Genomic DNA, 12208 nt, shown 5'->3' on the forward strand with positions numbered 1-12208 from the left:
AACAGGTAATGGCTATTTAAATCGACGGGGGTCTTTCCACTCTCGTAGTCACCCAGCAGGCTGCTGCAGAGGCAGGTACATCCCCTGTTCCTATTAGCACTGCAGTTGGTGACAAATCCCTCTCGGTCTTCAGCAGGACCAGGGCTGGTCCCCCTGAAGCGCCACGGGCCAGGGCGACTGTCCCATCCTTTCCCCGCAGTCGCACTTGCAGTGGGTGTTCAGGCTGCTTCAGACCTTCTGAGAGGGGACGAGGCTGACGCGACTCTCCACAAACGATAAGCCAGAAGCATCGGAGCGCTGCGCTAGTGGAGGGGCTACGCCAGATGGGAGCTGTGAATATTTGTGTGATTGACTGATCCTGTCTTTCTTGCTTTCTCCACTGAAGGTTTCCTTCACCTCTGCTTCTCTGGCGTGTCATCTGCCTTATTCCCTCTGCCTCCTGCTACCTCTCTGCTCCATGACTAACAGATTCAACATAGCTATTTAAGGGAGAATGAGGTTTTCTAAAGCGTGCTCTCCCAGCACAGCTAGGAGTCACCTTGCTCAGCTCCCGCCGGTAGCAGCGAGGGCGAAGAGCGCCACCGCGGAGAGCTCGGAGGTGTGAGGCCCTCTGGGCCGCCTCGCCGGGCACCTCTGTAACCGCAGGAGTCGCCCAAGAGCTGTGACGCTTCTGGGCGCTTCGCGGTTGCGAACCTTTGGGGATTTTAGGGGGTTGGGGAAGGGTCCTGCAGCTCCAGGTCTTGGAAAGAAGAGATTTCCTGACCGTCTTTGTTTGAACGTGTAAATAGAAGTGCCCAAAGAGCTCAGAAGCCAGAAAATAAAGGAAGAGACCTTTGGGGTTATTGTTATTTTATATATAATAATTTTAAAGTCACTTTCATGGTTTTTGTCAAATCTGACTTGCTATTTTGGGCAATTTGTGGCTGGTAATGCTCAGTTTTGGAAAATCCACAAGTATTCAGATGATTGTGTGGATTCGTTTCAACTATTTGAGGCAAAAAAAAAGTACTGGCTCAGGCTTTTTCATGTCATTGCTGTTACCTCTCAGTCTTGGCCAGACCAAATATACAGTGAAAATGGCCTTTGTTTCTATATTGCAATGCTTAAGCTTCCTGTCCAATCCAAAGAAATACAGAAAAATAAACAAACAAAAATGGGATCAAATTTAAATGCACAACATGCTTGCAGCTTTGGGTCTGTTTTGCCCATGCTGCACTTTTAAATGTGAAAAGAGTGCTCCCCTGCCCACATGGGGGGCACAGCCGAGCGGGGAACCAAAATGGGAACGCTCTGCTTTCTATCTCTTGCACAGATTTAATAGCATGTTTGTTCTTTCATTGTTGTTTTCTTTAGTCTAAAATAAAGATAAACTAGACAGAAAGCAGAGTGGCCAGGCGCCACTGCACAATTATAATTAATTCACTGTTAATGTTTCAGACATTGGTACAGCATACATTGGAATTGCTGGGGCGGGGTGAGATTAGTGTGAGCTATTCATGTACATACTACAGGAGAGTCGCATTAAATACACACTCTAATTAATGTTTTCAGAATGAACACCAAAGGGAATAGTATGACTTGCCACTTACAGAGAAGTTGGTTTGTGCTTCTGCTTCCCAAGCTCATGTTGTGTTCTCATCCTCAAAGGCAAGGGTCCGAGCACATACCGTGCCATCACCTCGTAGTGCAGATGTGTGTAGCCCATCATTCAGCATCATCGGATCTGGTTTTAGAAGCCAGCATGGAGACCCAAGGCGTAGCTCTGTTTGATAATAAGACACCACTCACCTTGCCAAATGCGATGCTTACTTTCTGCTGTGGTCTTCAGAAGCTGCAAGAGTTGAAGGCTTCATTTTGTCAAGAGCGATAGGGTTCAAGAAACCGAAAGGCCACGTCCTGCAGTGGTTCAGGCAAAACTGTAGAATGGAAAGCTGCTCTCTGCCCAGAAACTTGGAAATAGCCAGGATATATTAAATCCAAGAGCACTCAATATAAAGAAGAGGTCTCAGCTTATGTAATATTTTAACAGCTAGAGGCATGAAGTAGTTTTGTACCTCCAAAAGTATTGCTATTCATCATTTTTCTGCTGCCAAAATGTCCTGTTGAAAATTGTGATCAAATATGTAATGATGCGTGCTATTTATTACACACCTTTTTAATTTTAGCAAAGTCCTCATGTGTGTATTGAGGCAGATTTTTCAGCCTGAGCCTCTGATATTGCATATTTTAGCTGTGTGACTGAGGTGCAAAACATCCCCTTTTAAGTTCAGTCTGAGGCCAGCTGAAAGTGTGCCTCTGCTGGCTAGGTTTTATCAAAGAGATACTGAGCTGCTTAGTGAGAAGTGATCAATGTGTAATTGAAACTCCTTTAAGCTAAATTTTTAGGAGAATTTATAACCTGCAAAAATATTCTCATTACAAATCCTTTTTTTGTCTTCTTTTATAATCGCCTTTAAGGAATGACCTGTCCACCATCAGTAAAGGAGGAAGATTTGGATTTTAAAGCCAAGCAGAGGTTCCTGCAGTTTGGCAATTTTCTGGGGGATTTTGCCATTAAAAGTATTTCACACTATATCATCATTTATGTGAGGTGACAAAATCCACGTTAAGTTTCTGGTGAAACCTGGTCTACTACAGAACACTATTAGAGTACTTATTAGTACTACATTTTTCATCATGGACGTAACCTGAATATCCTAATTTATGACCATCTGGTTGCCAGACAAGAACAGCCCGTATGATCAAACTGCAGCTTCCCTAAGTCAGCAAATATATCCATGCTGTGACTTGGAGATGACACAGAAGTACTCAGCTAAAAACCTTGAACACCTCTAAGGGCCCTTTCGGAAGAGGGGCTGTGGGGGGGGCTCACATTACCCAGCTCCTTCCCCGACGTGCCCAGCAGGGCTCGTCACTGTATCTGGTTATTCATTGGCGTTTGCTAATGGTAACTTTCATTTCATTTAGGCTTTGATTTGTTTACGAACTAATAAATATGATTTATAAAAAGTGCCTGTGGTTCACTAATTACTGCACATATGGCGTTTTCATTTTGTAAAACTGGCATTTGCTTTCTATTATGATTATGTCTCCGTTCACCAGTGCTAATTAGTTTGATTAGACAGATAACTTTAACTATTATTAGGACTAGATTATGGGAACTTTGAATGCAGGGGAATGCAGGCAAGTAGAGTACATCACCAGTGAAGATAGGTCAGCAGCACAGAGTTTGTTCCCCATTAAATATTTTAAAATTACATTTTTTTTTTGTTTTGCACGTATAAGAACTGAGTGAAGCATTCACAATCAGCTACTTACAAAAATCCAATTAAACACAGTTGTTTAGCATGAATTTGTTAATCAGAGTTAATCTTTTCAGTAAATGCATAATTTGGAATCTGTGTCTAAAACGTTCATTTAAGGATAAGCATATTACAGACAAAATAAAAAATAAAATGAGATTCTCTCTCCTTGGAATTGACTACCAATATGGAGAAATATTGACTATTTTGTGTTGGTTGTCCTGCATGGTGAGGGACAGAAGTGAAATTGGACAAGGACCCGGAAATGCCATATGAGAAACAGTGCTACCTGGGGTGGCCTGTGTTTTTCCCAGGAGTCCCTGAAAATTGTTGAATAGTGTAGTAGGAATCTCTACAGAAAAGAAAAGAAAGGAAAGAAAAACTCCTTTTTATCATGAATTTTAGGATATAACAGTTATCCAGGATACCAGAAATTTGGTATTATTTTATTTCTTCAGATGGTTTCTCTATCCTAAAAAAAGAGATAGACACACTTTTTTTTTTTTTAAACCAGTATCTTAGAAATTGTGTTGGAAGACTAAGAATGTAGGATGTAAAATATCAGGGTTCAGGCAGTAGGCCACACAGTTTGTGATGCATCAGAAATAGTTGCTGAACAGGGTCAGTTTTGATTTCATCCTTGCCCTCAGAAAGGAGAACAGCTGATACCCGAATTCAGTAACTGTGGATACTTGTTTCATTAAGATGGCCACACTTCTGACTTCGGACCATTACCCTATGTTCGTCTAGTTTCTACGTACTTATTCTGTTAGGCATCAGAGGCAAAACGGTGCCCTGTTGTGGATGCCTAGTCCTGGTACAGGCTAGTGGGTCCATCCTTGTGGTGCTAATGTGGCAACGTTGTTCAGTTAGTGGCCTTTTCATTTTTCATCTTTCTCCATTTTCAAAGCAATTTCTAAGGAAACAGAAAAGTTCTTTCCCATCTGAAAAGACTTGTTGGAATACTGGAAAAGGCACAAAACTGCTATTGAAAGGGGAGCGCGGAGAGAAGCAGGAAACCAGCCTGTTGCTGTGTGTGCGCTCCCCTTGGCCCTCCTGTAGGATGCCGGCTGCCATGCCTTTCGCAGAAAACCCAAGACGCTTTAAATGTCAAAGTCTCAAATTTTAACATGCATCATTATTGTTGGAAACATTATGCTCCAGGAAAAGTTTCAAAATTGCCAATTCTGTATCGTAGAAGAATGTGAACAGGATGGCCGGATTCTGAGATGGTATAAATTGGCAGAGGTTCCTGCCTTCAGCGCAGTCGCCCTGTTTTACACCAACTGAAAATCTGGCTGTGGAGAATGAATATTTATGCCATGCCAGAGAGGTTTGAAAAGCCTTTTTTTTTTAATGAGAATGAATAAAGAAAGGGCTGGGATATGCTCTGTGCTGATGAACCCAAAGCCAAATATGACCTCCCCTTGACCTTTTATGCATTTAAGTTGAAAAAGGCCATTCTGATACATTCCACTGGAGCTTAAAATGCCTATATTTCAATTCCAAAGGTCAAGCTCTTTTCTCAGTATACTGTATGACCCAGCCTTTGTCTGTTGCCCATTGATGTTGCCTGCTTATGCTTCTTATAACCCATTGACTGTTTACTGTTTTTCTGGCCAATGTAAGTGAAAGAGATAATTGAAATGATTTTGAGCTATGTGTCAATTCTGATTCTGATTATGTCTCCTGTGCTTAGTGCAGCTTTAGTGGCTCCAAACTCATTAAGTCTCCAGGAAATTTTAGATTACTGTGTTAACTATATCTTAATTAATGTATTTATCTTAAATTCCACTCAAGCCTTTTTGAAGTTTTCTTTTATCATTATGTCTATCTCTGATATCATTAAATTAAATCACTTTTCCTTCAACCCTTCTGTTTTCTTTTATCTTTTTTATACTTTTTTTTTGAGAGGCCCAAAGTCAAAGGAAATTATTTCCAAGAAAGCTTCATGCATGTTTAAAAAGCAAATCACCACATCTTTAGTGGGTATAAACACAGCCCCACTGGAGACAAATGACAGGAACTGGCATTTTATTTCCAAATCTGCCTGAAACTTTGTAGCAGTGGAGCTATGTTGATTTACAGTGTTGATAGTATGGTCCAAAATAAAGAGGTGGTCAAGTTGCTTTTGTTGCTAGCGGGGACAACAGCTCATGTAAATAGATGGTGTTCTATGAAAACCAGGGTAGCCGCAATCACATGCACTAGCGGAGGGCTTGGACTTACTTCCATCTTTAGGACTCTTCTCTATATAGTTCAGTTATTTGTTTAGCTAAGAGAGAAAAACCTATTCACCTTGCATTTGTAACTATTGAGTAGGATGGAAAGGACTGTTTGTAATGACAATCCATCCCCAAAACTCAGCGAGTAAATATCACTGAATCAATTATGTGTTCAGCTCTTGCTGTCTCCATCCCCATGCTTTCTCTTGAAGGATGTGCCTGTTGGTTACTCACCCTGTGCCCAGCCTCTGGAGCTCAAGCAGTTCTTGATGATAGCAAGCAACAGGAACGGACTTTCTGAGTACTTTCCATCTATTTTATTTCAGGTACTTCACAGATACCTTGGACTTTCTTGCTGGAACTGTGACTCAACCTGCTTCAGATTTCCTGAAACTGGTAGAAGACAATGTAAGTGCTCATTCCTTCTTTTCTTTGTAGTGCTGAGATGAATTTTACCTGGTATTATGGTAGAAACATCACCATAAACACCAGTCAGAGCTTGGTGGGAAATGGGGTTAACCCTTCCTCTTACCATCATTGCTCTCAGTGCCGAGATCTGGTATGGAAATCGGGTTAAACAATATGAAAATGTATTCCTCTCGCCCTCCACGGTTCATTGTGAAGGGAAGAGGGTTTATAAATGAGTTGGTGGCGTGAGTCAGGGAAGGAGTCCCTTGGGTGAAGCAAGCGACTTTTTCCAACTTTGTCTTGAGCTGGTCTGAAGGAAGCTACTATGTGTTTTAGTCACTGTTTAACTGAGGGGAGTTGTTTAACTTTTGTGGTATTTCTCCCTTAAAAAGGTAAAATACTCCTTGGATTTGTTTGTTATTATTTTATAGCAGCAGCCACAGTGTATGACATGTTTCCCAGTCAGGAGGAGGTGAATTTGTAAAAAGGATTATGTGACATGAAGCCTGCAATAGCAGGGCCAGACTCAGAGATCCAAGGCTGGTCTTGAGCCCCCACTCCTATAGGAGCAGATAATAGGAAAGTAGATAGTATTTTGGAGTTAGCAAGTTTTTTTCTTGTCTGTGATACTTTTATTCTGCAAATTGTTTTTCCTCTCCTACTTTAAAGTCATTTGCCAGGCAGTTCTCGTTTGCCCTTCACACATTGTGTCACGCGCACGGACTCGCGGGCGTATGCTTTTAAAAAGGTTGTCAATCACAACTACCCTCTTGCAGCCATCATATGATTAGCTATAGTGTTTATTGTAAAATATGAATTTAACCAAAGTTTGCTCACAGCGAAAAAGAATCATCAGTAGATGAATGTGCCAGCTTAAAAGCAGCGATGCTGTGTTGTAACATCCAGGCCTTGTTCAGGGCTGACCAAGTCGTAGGGCGTCTAGGGGGGCAAAGAAAAAGAAGTGAAGCCAGAAGCCATGAAACGTCTGATCCAGTGCAGAGGACCTGGTGACTTGGAGCTGGCCTAGTGGCTCCCGTGTTAATGCTCTTTCTTTTCACAAGCTGTCAGTGTTGTGGGTGATGTGGCTGAGAGGAAAGCAGAAATGAGCAGTTTCCTTCCTTTGGCGTTGGGGGAAAGGAGGGGGAAAAAAAGCAACGCCACTGAGAGATGCTCAGGCACTGCGGTGCATGGAAATCTGTTTACAGCCCTTAGAAAAGCCGGGCCCTGGGGAGGCTGCGAGCGCAGGGCCCTCGCAGCCCACTGCCTGAGAAGACCTGCCCCACTGCTGCCAGGCTCGTGCTGACTGCCGGAGGTGTCCCCTGCGGGCTCGCCCTGGCCTCTGCTCCTGCGGGTGAATAAGGTCTGTGGGGGTCTTCAAGGGCGTCTCTCAAACGTTGTCGTGCACACCCCGCCGCGGGGGAGGCTGCCCGAGCACGCTGCCAACGAGGCAGGGCTGCCGGCGTCTCTGGGAGAGCCTGGCTGCCAGCCGCGACTCCTGACGTGTCTCAGTGCTGCCACCTTCTTCCACTCTCTCTCCTGTACCTGAAGTTTGGTGACCAATAAGAGCTGAAAAAGTGGTGTCAGCCGGAGCTGTGAATTGACCTGCTTTTGTCAGTTTGTCACAGCTTTAGTGCTGCTTTAGCACGATGTGTGCAAGTCAAAGCCCAGCGCTTCTGTCGCCTGGAGAAAAGCCTGGCAGGCCCCTGTCCTGAGGGGTGGTTAGCAAAGGCAGAGGGGCTGCAGTGCCCTTTCTCCTGGCCACCTAGTCCAAACTTCAGATTTTTCATTCTAGCCAGAAGAGCAACCCAAAGCCAAAACACCCTGCAGGTGTATCCCCTTGCTGTTTCCCCACATCTCCGATAATATCTGGAATCAATTTACAGTGGTGCTCAATAAAGTTTCCTGTAAATGAGATCAACATTTTGTCCTTTTCTAAAGGTGACCATATTAGGCTCATCTCTTTGCAAGTGTTAAATTTATTACAGGACCAGTAAGGCTGGGTTCTTCAAATCAAAACATCTTGAATGTGAGAGACAAAGAATAAGAGAGAATTCCAAGGCATTTTATGAAAGACTTATCTTAAAAGTTGATTTAGCTTTCTGCACAGCAGCAAATGTATCATACACTTCACCCAAAAGCTAGCTGAATTGTGTGTTTATACCTTCTTATTTATACTGAGATTTCAAAATAAGCTTTTTGAACAAGCTGTGATATTTTATTTGGTTTCCTTAAGCTAAGAGTATTGCAATGTCAGACTCTGTTTTCTTAATTGATTATAACTTTGCCATCCTCATATTGCAAAGCTTATGATGAATGTATAATATGTTGCCCAGCGCCTTTGAAGCTTGGCCCAAAATTTGACTTCGAGTACCTTTTTCATATCTCTGTTTCGCACACGAATACTTTCTCTGTTGCTTCTGATAAATGAATAATTTCCAGCAGCTCAGGACTCTTGAAAAAAATCCTGAACCAGCCAGCATGTCTGAGTGACCCTACAAATAGCAAACATCTGAATGCCGCTCAGCATGCATAAGCAACCCTACAATAATAAGCTAGTGTGTGCAGTTCAGCAGGTGGGAACAATCCTATAATTAAATTATTAAATAAGCCATTGGCGGGGATGGAAGTAACAGCTTTGAGTAACTTCAGAGCTTTCTTAGTTTTACACGTGCAAACGCTGTTTTTTTATTGAGTGGATAACATTCCCTAGATTTGCAGACCTGTGTTATTTTTCATCAACAGCATCCAATCTGTTGCTAAACTTGTTTTTCTGGATCTTGTCCCTTTCTCTCCAGCTCCGCTCCTAACTCTCAGCCATGGCCAAGTCAGCCTGCAGCTCACCCCTTCCCCGGCTGCTCAGCTCCATGGCAGCCTCGGCTGCTGTGAGGGGTCCTTTGGTTCAGGGTCAATGGCCTGAGCCCAAGTCAGGCCTTGGCTCAGGACATCTGGAAAATGCACTTAGCTACCAAGATCTCAGATAAGATCTTTTAGTTCAGAAATCATGAAATCTATTCATAAGGAATAGCCTCAACCCCTGAGTATCCTGCACAATCACGGGACATTAGCAGCTTTACTCTTGGAAGGAGATAAAGTAAGGCTCAGACTGTGAGAGACTCTAAAAATGATGAAAATGTTATTGTTATTTCAAAATGTTATCTCCATATGTTCAGGAAACAGAAAGATGATCAGATTATGTAATCGACTTTGCAAAAACACCTGCTTGAGTAGGTAGAGCAAGGTGGAAGCAAAGGGAAAAAAAGCGTTTAGCTTCAAAAAACTGGCGACACTCATTTTCTGGAAAGCCTGACAAAAGAAATATAAACTTCTGAAGGGAAGATGTGTGATAGGGGATTGCAATGCAATATACCATTAGAATTATGGATAGACACCTAGTGGTGGTTAATGGTGATTGCATTTGTTTGAGGATGAGCTGCGGAAAAGCTGTTCCTTCCAGACAAAAGGCCGGATCTGCAGCAGAGGTAAATACGCGCAGCTTCATCAACATCCTGACTTACACTCGGCCGTGATCTGGTTATAGCATACACTACGCTATGCAGACTTTGTTCAGGCAGAAGGGCAGAGACTAATTTCAAGCAAGCTTGGGAAGGTGGCAAGAAAATATTCCAGCTTAAATTGTTTATATCCTCCAAATTTGGCCCTCAGTTATTCCCCTGCATTATTTTTTTCATGTTCACTGCACTGTCATCTGTCCTGTAGCATTTGACTTCCTTAAACAACCTTTAAGCAGAGATTTAATTGTGCAACAGCTCATTTCCCAAAGTATTACATTTGGCCAGAGGGCTGCTGTCACTGGGGGTATCGCGTTCCTGAGATTTTGTGCCTCTAACCACCTTTCCTGAAGGATTTCTCCAGCCTCTTTGCTGAGCTACAGTCTCTTGAGAAAATCAGTAAAATGGTTGCTGAGAATTAATATAAAATACTTAGTATCTCTGTAAGCCTCATCTGAATGAATGCACTAGTCTAGGCCATAAAGGAGCCTGAGCAATAATTGCATGCAATATGGCAATTGCCTTTTAGATCGTCCTCTGCTCATATCAAATCTTTAATTTCAGCTGCAGTGAAAATACTCCACAAATCTCCAGATTTCCCTCCCCCCACCCCTGCTTGCACCAAATTGGGTATTTACGCCACCCTTCCTTGTCCTTCTCCCTCTAGCTCCGTGTGGCTGTCTGTGTGGCTGGCTGTCTGTCTCACTCTAAAAATAAAAGGCAGGACCGATCTAGTCAAATGCAGTAAATAAGAAAATACTCAGCTATTTTAATACCCTGGAGCTACCCCTTGGCAGCTGAAATGACTGAAATGAAATTTAAAGCACATCTGATTTACCTGTTGTTTGTGTGACTCAAATACCTATGTTTAATTTTGTCTATGGATTGGAAAAAGTTAATTTCAAGCCTTGTTTCTCTTGCTAGCAGCAACAACCTTTTAAACTGAGTATTACTGGTGAACCATACAGAGCTGGTTAAAAAAATGCTTTTCAGTTCCACCATGCAGTTGTTCGGACGACAATTATGGCAGCTGAAGTTTAATCATAGTGTTTGATAGCTCATTTTCTCAATGTCAACACGAGGCACTGTTAAAAAAAATGAATTCTTTCATTTGATAAGCTGGCTCCAGAGCGCTGGGCTCATTCAATAGGAAAACTCTTTCACAGGGCTGCAGCATGCATGGTTTTTCTCTTTCCTTTTTTTTCCTTTTCTTTTCTTCTCTCTCTTTTTTTTTCCTGAAAGCCACCCAAGAAGAGATTAATCACAAGGGGGAAACTCAGCTTCACCCTCTAGCTGCAGGTCGCAATTTTTATTTGTATGGAATTGGCTTTTGGAAAGCTGAAGGCTGCCTGAGGGCAGGGACCTGATATAAGAAGAACCTGAGAATGAAGCAGCGGGGATTGATTAGCCTACTTCATATCCCACACTCCATAAGCACACTCCAACCGCAATCTAACACACCGCTGAGCTGAATAGACAAGAGAAATTGGATTCCTTCCTAATATTTAACCTTCAAGTCAGCTCTAACAGTTGTTGATATGTTGTTCTACCAGCAAGTAACAGTAGCTTTTTTATTCCAGCACCCACCCACACACATATATATACAATTTTATAAGTTATGTGCTATATATTTACATATTTTCCATTTTCAATCTGTTTCAGAGTATGGTTTACCTAATCCATTTCAGTAAAAGTTTCAGGGAAGAACAAACTGACCAAACAATTATGCATAAAATTGTAGTGATGGAAGGTAGGGAAAGAGAAATAAAAAGTAGAAAAAACTCATTGTCTGTTTCATGCCTTTCAAGGTCTTTTTCACACAGTCGTTTTTCTTTTACCCATAATTTTCCCAGTTCATTAATTGTAGGAATTGTCTGGATTATATCTAGTGATATGGATGCTGCTGGCACTTACGTGGCAGAGGTTTTATTTTAGATTTTTATATGTGTACCGGAGATGCATTTTGGGGAAGGCTTTGTTTTTACTGGAGTTCTCTAAACCGAGAGGCAGTACTGTGCTTGAAACCTGGGGAATCAGAGAGAGACCGAATGGAGGGTCCCGCGTGGGCACGTGCCAGCGAGGAGCCTGTCCGCGGCCCCGCGAGACCTGGCGGAGGAAGGGGCCAGGCGGCACCTCTGCGTGCTGCCTGCTGTGGGCGCGCGGGGCGCTCCGCTGCGGCCCCTCCCCGAGCTGGCCTTTCGAGCACGGGAAAAAAGCTGCCGCTTTTGGTGGTCCCACACCGAATGGTCGGGGGAAGGTGATGGTTACGGCAGGGAGCTGGCAGGACTGGGGCCTTGGCGAAAGGCTCCGCCACTGCGGTTGGCCAGTGGAGAGGATTTCTGCTCAGAAAAGGCTGGTTCGGTGGAGTCAAAGCCCCGCTTCTGAAACGAAATGCAGCACGCTGCTTGGCCCCGGGCCGGCCTCGCGGGCAGCCCCCGGCAAGCCGCGAAGCTGCCGCCCCCTGGCAGCCCCAGCAAGCCCCGCCGGAGGCTCGCTCCCTTCTCCAGGCTACCCGGGCACCCGGCCCACGTAGCCCGCCTTGTTTCAGGTGCGGGGGTTGCAGAGCCACAGGCATCCTTGGGCTTGCCAAGCTCCCCGCAGTTGCTGGCAGTCGGGCTGGTGGGCTACCTGCTGCCTTGGGGTCCCAGCCCCCACAAGAGCCTGGGCCGCCAGCCAGCTCGCTCTCTGCCGAGATCCCCGCGCGCTCCTCTGTGTATGTCAGCGTGCAGACGACACTTCCGCTGGCGTTCTCCAAAGTGGACCG

At 43.9% G+C, this 12208-nt stretch overlaps 1 long non-coding RNA gene across 1 annotated transcript in view; it reads left to right on the forward strand.

Annotated features, from left to right (window-relative positions):
* LOC112985718 (uncharacterized) overlaps positions 1–12208 on the forward strand; it is a 176130-nt gene that overhangs the window by 128719 nt on the left and 35203 nt on the right. The window contains exon 3 of the long non-coding RNA XR_003259807.2: positions 5854–5935. This is a non-coding gene — a long non-coding RNA (uncharacterized LOC112985718). The remainder of the gene's footprint in view (positions 1–5853; positions 5936–12208) is intronic.

This window comes from Dromaius novaehollandiae, chromosome 5, assembly GCF_036370855.1.
Source record: "Dromaius novaehollandiae isolate bDroNov1 chromosome 5, bDroNov1.hap1, whole genome shotgun sequence".
Classification (NCBI taxonomy): Eukaryota; Metazoa; Chordata; class Aves; order Casuariiformes; family Dromaiidae; genus Dromaius; species Dromaius novaehollandiae.